The sequence below is a fragment of the Mus caroli genome, chromosome 5 (genome assembly GCF_900094665.2).
Source record: "Mus caroli chromosome 5, CAROLI_EIJ_v1.1, whole genome shotgun sequence".
NCBI classification, from domain to species: Eukaryota; Metazoa; Chordata; class Mammalia; order Rodentia; family Muridae; genus Mus; species Mus caroli.
In genome coordinates this window covers 24,382,236-24,389,715 of record NC_034574.1, presented here as the reverse complement: position 1 = coordinate 24,389,715, position 7,480 = coordinate 24,382,236, and the positions used below count along the sequence as shown (strand labels likewise).

At 46.2% G+C, this 7,480-nt stretch overlaps 2 pseudogenes across 1 annotated transcript; both read left to right on the top strand.

The window, feature by feature from the left end:
• The first annotated feature begins 3,877 nt into the window (after positions 1 to 3,877).
• Positions 3,878 to 5,612, top strand: LOC110294165 (annotated as a pseudogene). Its single transcript, XR_002377920.1, has one exon. The product of XR_002377920.1 is annotated as a serine/threonine-protein phosphatase 1 regulatory subunit 10 pseudogene (transcript).
• Positions 5,613 to 6,764: 1,152 nt separating this feature from the next.
• On the top strand, positions 6,765 to 7,078 carry LOC110295459 (annotated as a pseudogene).
• The last annotated feature ends 402 nt before the right edge of the window (positions 7,079 to 7,480 follow it).

Genomic DNA, 7,480 nt, shown 5'->3' with positions numbered 1-7,480 from the left:
GAATAGCGGGCTGGTCTGCAGTGTTTACTTGAGGCAGTAGCCAGTCTCACCCATACACAATGGCTTAGCTAATAGGTGGGTTTACCATGTAAGAGTTAGGGAATCCCACTGAGATAGAAATCTTCAGTACAGGCTACATTGCATATTAGAAGCAAGTTGGTGAATTCTTCTGACAAATGGAGATTCTCCACAGATACTTAAAAGTTATACTCATACAAGAATTTATCAGGGCCCAGGAAATAGGGGGGTTGTGGTATTGCAGTATTCATGAGAAGGTCTGCTAGAGCAGAACCCCTGGTTGTAGGCTTAACAATAGACCAGCTTTACACCTGGCTCCCTTCTTTGTGGCAGTGGCCTGGTCCCCATCTTCTTTTGATGTATACATTCCTTTTGTATTGTGTCACTGTAACTTGATGGATGTATCTCACCAGGTTTCTTGTTATTCTTTTGTATAAAAAGTTCAATGCTCGACTTGATATTACATTCAGATTCTACACAATCTCCTATGTGCATCTGTCTGTCATTTCTTTGACTCCTTGCCCATATATGCACCCAGAGATCTGTCCTACGCAGACAAAGAAACCCAGAGGGTCTGCGGCACTCATGACCACATGACAATAGACTGTTGCTACCAGCTGAGCCTGACACAGGAAGTCTGACTTCTAAACTTTGGAGTTGAGCAAGTATCTCCAGTTACCAGGCCAGGAAGGGGCTAGTGGTTGGATAAAAGAGACACGTAGTCTAAGAGTTCTAACAACAATGAGATACTGCTGGACTAGGAAGCAATCAAATAAGAACACCTCTGAAAGTGTCTTTCCCTTTCCTGAGCAAAGCGTGTGTACCTCAGCTTTGTCTGACTGCCCAGGCTCCAGTGTCTTGAAAAATCTAGAAAAAAATGTGCTCAACACATTCTGACTATCTGCCTCTAATTTTAAAAGGGACATGACACAACACACCTGTACAGCTCAAGGATGCAGAGCTCCTCCTCTTTATTCACCTGCATTCAAGGGAGATGTCCTTCAACTCTGATCTTCAGTTCTTTGCGTATGACATCATGGTACTTCCTACTAATCAGTGTGTAGATATAACTAGGAGCTGCATTGGGAGAGACAATCACCACTGATAGCATCACAAGCGTCCTGAAGGGAGACACTCCACTTCCAGATAAACAAAGGGGATCCTGTACCTGTATAAGGGTTGGGGGAGTTCCATGCCACGTGACCAAGCCTACCATGCCAGTATCACAAGGCATTTCAAGGTGGTCTTTTATTTGGGTATGGGGGTGGGACTGCACTTGCAGAAGATGAAGTGGGGCACTATTAGGCCACAGCAGGCTTGCTCATCAACTACCCATGCAGAGAGAGCTACAGTAGGGGCATGGCCTAATCTGGAGAGAGAAAGGGAGTAGGGGAGACTCACTGTGACCAAACAAGGAGGGAAGGAGGATGTCCCAGACCAATAAGAGAGACCCTCTCTCAAACAAAATTGAAAGAGTCCTGAGGACCAGCATCCAAAGTTGTCTACTGACCTCCACATACACATGCATGCCTGCATGCAGGGACTGGAACCTGCCCCCTCCTTACAAACTAGAAACATACATTACAAACTTTGCAGTAGCCCTAAGAAGATTTTCCATGAGGACATAAGAAATCACCACCCTTTGATCTTTCAAAACACGATGCCCCAGAGATATGGCGTTGCTTTCAATTTATCATCTTGACAGAGTTGTTTCTCTATGTACTACCCACACGGCCCTTTCAGCTATAAAAGGCTTTATTCCAGGGTTGGAGAGTTGGCTCAGCAATTGAGAACACTGGCTGCTCTTTCAGAGGACACAGGTTCAATTCCCAGCAACCACATGGCAGCTCACAACCATCTATAACTCCAGTTCCAGTGAATCTGGGACCCATACAGATATACTCACAGGCAAAACACCAATCTATATAAAATAAACCTTTGTAAACATTTACAGCTGATTTCAAAGTCAATTTGTTTTCCTACAAACGCCAAGCTTAGTGAAACAACTACAGAGAGTGGGAAGCCCATCGCTGGCTTCAGGAGTTTTCATTCAGTGGGAACCTCATGTTTCGTGGCATTCATCTCAGTTGAGGGCAGGAACTAACTCTGGGAGGCTTTCCTGTTCCCCTTTCTCCTATGACAATTATGGTTAGTACTAGGGAAACTTGGAGAAAATTCTCATAACCTAGGGTTGCTTTGTAGTTGTGCATCACCCTACAATGAGTTGATTTAAGTTTCTGCCTAAAAATTTACATATTTTTTCCTCCCTGAACACTCCAAGATGAAATTCGGTTGGCTGCCCATTTATTTCATTTCTGCTAGAGACAACTGTGATGGTTTGTATATTCTTGGGCCAGGGAATGACACCATTTGAAGATGTGGCCTCATTGGAATAGGTGTGACCTGGTTGGAGTAGGTGTGTCACTGTGGGTGTGGGCTTAATATCCTCACCCTAGTTGCCTAGAAGTCAGTCTTCCACTAGCAGCCTTTGGATGAAGACGTAGAACTCTCAGCTCTGCCTGCGCCATGCCTGCCTGGATACTGCCATGCTTCCACCTTGATGATAATGGACTGAACCTCTGAACCTGTAAGCCAGCCCCAATTAAATGTTGTTTTTTTTTCATAAGACTTGCCTTGGTCGTGGTGTCTGTTCACAGCAGTAAAACCCTAACTAATAACAGCATACCACGACAGTGACTGCCTGCAGTAGGCAGGGATGGACGTCTCCTTAGCCCATGGCAGCTCTGGTTAATTCTGTGAAACTAGATGTTCCTTGATGTAATGATTCTTAAACAATTGAAAACTGAGGCACAGCACAGCACAGCACAGCACAGTCCTAATGGCCCAGGTGCATGCTGTGCACTCTCATCTGGCAATAATGCAATAACTGCACAATGGTAATTCCAGATTAATGTTTGACTTGCAAAGAAAGTTTGAAGAAATTATAGGAAAATGAAATAGAGCCAACATTGGGACTCCAAGAAAGGAAAAAGTTATTGAAGTTGTGAAATGAGTTCTGTACAACATTTGAGAGTAGTTCCTGGTCTCCTTTGGATATGAACGGATAAGAAAGTATAGAATGCATAAAATTATATATTTGTAAAACTAAGTAAAAACACTGGGACTCTTAGAAGAGTTGTTGTGTGCAATGTGCAGAAGCAGAAAGCTAGCACAACTACTGAGTTAAGGGTTAACTTGACTCTTTCTGGCCACTGCCTGGCAGTTTAGCCCACGTCATTTATCATTAGAGCTTCACAAGAAAATGCAAGCAGCTGGCCTCAGAGCTCTGAGTTCTGAAGTATAATAACTTAAAGTTTAAATAATGATAAATTTGCAGTTACTATTATTTTGGCCACAGGTCTGGGAATAGGGTAAGCTTGAAACTTTGGAGAACAATTGTAATTCTTGATTCTTTGTGGGATGCTGTCATTCTTTTGAATTTGATTTGGCAATGATTATACAATGTCTCTTTTTCTATCTGCTTTTGGAGAAACAAAAAAAAAAGAAGACTCGGGCAAGAAAAAGGTGAGAGAGCGAGTGGAGAGAGAGTAAGGTGTGCATGAGATGAATGTGAGGTCAGTGGAGAGTGTGTGGAGAATGCGTGGAGAAAGAGTGTGAGAGAGTGAATGAGAGAGTGAGAGAGTGAGTGAAAAGAGTGTGTAAGGAAAGAATTGGAATGTGTGAAAGAGTGTGAAGAGTGTGTGTGAAGTGTGTGTGGAAGAAGAAAAAGAACACACAGAATGAGTGTGTGAGTGTGAGAAAGGGAGAGAGCGAGAGAGCACAACCCCAGCCTGAATAGAGAGCAAAAGTACAGACAACCTTCAAGCTAAAAGAGAGGGGAGCTGGTCCTGCAGGGCCCATGCCAGGTCCCCATGGAGACCCTGGTGGACCAGTGGGTCCACGTCTCTTAGGTCCCCCACCACCTTCTCAGGGAGATGATCCATTCTGGGATGGCCCAGGTGATCCCATGTGAGGTGGCCCAATGAGTGGAGGTCCAGGACCTGGTCCTAGACCATACCACAGTGGCCAAGTGGGTCGAGGAGGAAATGAGCCACCACCACCACCTCTGTTCCAAGGAGCCAGAGGAGGTCCTTCCGGAGGAGGACCGCCAAATGGCCGAGGGGGTCCTGGTGGAGGAGGCATGGTTGGAGGTGGTGGGCACCGCCCCCATTAAGGCCCTGGAGAGAACATAGGGAAGTGGTGGACATCGTTCCCATGAAGGCCCTGGAGGGAGCATGGTCAGTGGACATCGTTCTCATGAGGGCCCTGGAGGGAACATGGGTAGAAGTGGTGGACACCGTTCCCATGAAGGCCCTGGACATGTAGGACCCAATGGCCACCGGCCACATGATGTCCCTAGCCATCGAGGCCATGACCATCAAGGGCCACCACCTCATGAACACCGTGGTCATGATGGCCATGGGGGAGGCGGCCACCGAGGGCATGATGGAGGTCACAGTCATGGAGAAGACATGTCAAATCGCCCTGTCTGCCCACACTTCATAATGAAGGGCAACTGCTGCTATGAGAACAACTGTGCCTTCTACCACCCAGAGGTCAATGGGCCCCCACTGTCCTAGGCCTGCCTGCCCTACCCGCACCCCTGTGGACTGCAGCCTTGCTCCTTCCACTTGGTTATGGCTTCTGTGAGGCCCACTGTCCTTTTCCCCAGCTGATGAGGAGCCGGCNCCCTCAGTTCCCACCTGGTTGGGTTTCTGGGGGTTTCTGTTCCTGGTGTGCATTGATGTACATAGTCCCCTCCAGTCTGGAGAGGAGAGAGACTGGACACACTCTAGATGCTGGACTGCTGAGACGGCTGGCTTCACTCTGTGAGGAGATTTGCCNTGTGCCCCAAACCCTTTCCAGTATTAGCCCCGCTGCCTGAGAACCTAAAGCTGGTCACTCTGGAGACCTCTGCTCTCCACATGCACACGGAACTAAGTGGGACAACTGCACTTAGGAAACCATCCAAGCTAAGCTCGTTATCCTCACAGGGCGAGGGGGTGGTGAGGGGTACCATCTATCCCACTGCACTGCACTGAGGGCTCAAGCTGGCTGAAGCTGAGTTCTGGAACCACCCCCACTTGTGCCCCACATGGGCCAATCACCGTTGAGTCCTTTCTCAAGACAGACTGCAACTGTTACCTCCCACGTCATCGTGGGTCTACTAGGTTCAGTGATGGCACATTCATGTCTGTATCCATGGAAGTTGTTATCTGGCAGAGGGGCAACCTGTAGTGTTGGGCCACTCCTGCCTATGGCGGTATTTAGAGACTCCGTGAGACCAGCTTTCATTAACTTTAGCCGGGGACAGCGGGCCTGAAGCACTACATGCACTGCCTTTGGGAGTGGGCCTGCTCCTTCCTTACCCCATGGAGGAGCCCTGTCAGTGAGGCTTCCTGGGCAGACTCAGCAGTAGGGGCCCTTCCCAGTCGTCTCCTCCCCCTGTTTTGGCATCAGTTGTTTTCTATGAAAACAGTGAGTTGGTTTTGTGCAGAATCTTGGGTTAGAACCACAATGGATTTGAGGAGTTTTTCTTTTGGTTTTGTATATTTTGTACATTAATAATAAACAGTGGAAAGAGAAACAGCTCAAGGGGCGGGGGAGAAAGAGAGAGAGAGAGAGAGAGAGAGAGAGAGAGAGAGAGAGAGAGAGAGAGAGAACAACTGTAAGTCTTAAAAAATTGCCTATCAGTTTGTACCCAAAAAGTTGTCTGTGTGTGTTGACTATGCATCTTCCAGACAGATATCCCTGCTTCCAGTTAAGAACCCTGATCCTGTGTCAAGGCTGACTTCAGACACACCAGGAGAGGGCATCAGATCTTATTACGGGTGGTTGTGAGGCACCATGTGGTTGCTGGGATTTGAACTCAGGACCTTTGGAAGAGAAGTCAGTGCTCTTACCCACTGAGCCATCTCGCCAGCCCCAAGTTCTAGTTTTTGTTTTGCATTCCTACCAGTTGTGGATAACGGCGTCCTTCCCATCCTTGCCAGGGATTTGCTGTTGTTATGGCAATGACCATTCTGATAGGCAGAAGATAAAACCTTCATGTTCTTTTGATTTGCAATTCTGTGGATATTTATAATTCATATACTTATTATACATTTGCACTTCTTATTTAGAGAATTGTCTATTCAATTCAGTTGCCCACTTGTTGATTGGATAATTTGGGGAAGAGAGTTTGGTATTTAATTTTTTGAGTTCTTTATTTCAAAGTCTGGTTATTGCTCCCTGGCCACATGAATAATTGGGAAAGCCTTCTTTTTTAAAGTTTTTTTCAATAAATAATCTATTTTTATGTGTGTGGGTGTTTTGCCTGCATGTATGTAATGTAGTGCATACCTGGTGACTGTGGAAGAGTCACATTGACACATTGTCAGAAAAGGACATTGGATCCCCAAGAACTGGAACTACAGACAGTTGGGAACTGCCATGTTGGGGCTGGCAATGGAAAGTGGTCCTCTGCAAAAGCAGCCAGTGCTCTAACTGCTGAGCCAGCTCTCCCGCTCCTATTTTTAGTTTTTATGTTCTCTCCATCCCTCTCTCGGGTATGGAGCCATGTATGTGCACATAAGGAATCCAGAGGCTGACTCTAGGTGTCTTCCTCAATATCTTATTAAGACAAGGTCTCCCAAAACTTATCCTACAAGAAATGCAGGGATTGGGGCTGGAGAGATGGCTCATGGTTAAGAGCACTGACTGGAGCGGAGGTGTTAGCGGTGGCTGCAGCAAGAGTGTTTGGCGCGATGTCTCACACCATTTTGCTGGTACAGCCTACCAAGAGGCCAGAGGGCAGGACTTACACTGGCTATGAGTCTGTGAATGAGTGCATGGAAGGTGTTTGCAAATGTATGAAGAACATCTGAAGAGGATGAATCCCAACAGCCCTTCCATCACATATGATATCAGTCAGTTGTTTGATTTTATTGACGATCTGGCAGACCTCAGCTGTCTGGTTTACCGAGCTGATACACAGACATACCAGCCGTATAACAAAGACTGGATCGAAGAGAAGACCTACGTGCTCCTCCGTCGACAGGCCCAACAGGCTGGGAAGTAATTGAATCAGAAGCATTGGGGCTGGGGGTGGACTTGGAACAGATACATACAGAGTGCTGTAGTGAACCTTTTGTATGATAGCGATCCTGTTTCAACTTTGATACACTCAAGCCAAGATTGAATGTCTGACATGAACCATGAATGATCTGAAGCCACCTTTGCTCCTTTACTTTCATTTTTTTACTTAAACATTTTTATGATAATACAAAAAGAGAACATTTTTGCCATTTAAGGTTGGTTCCAGTCCTTGAAACTGTTTGATTCTGCTTTAAGCAGTGAGCACACTAACCCTTCGTAGGGAGTGGGGTGGGGACAAGGTTAGTTCTATCCTCTGGGAAAGTCTCAGTGAGAAATAAAGAAATGTTCTGTAGTTGTTTTTTTAAAAAAAAAAAAAAAAAAAAAA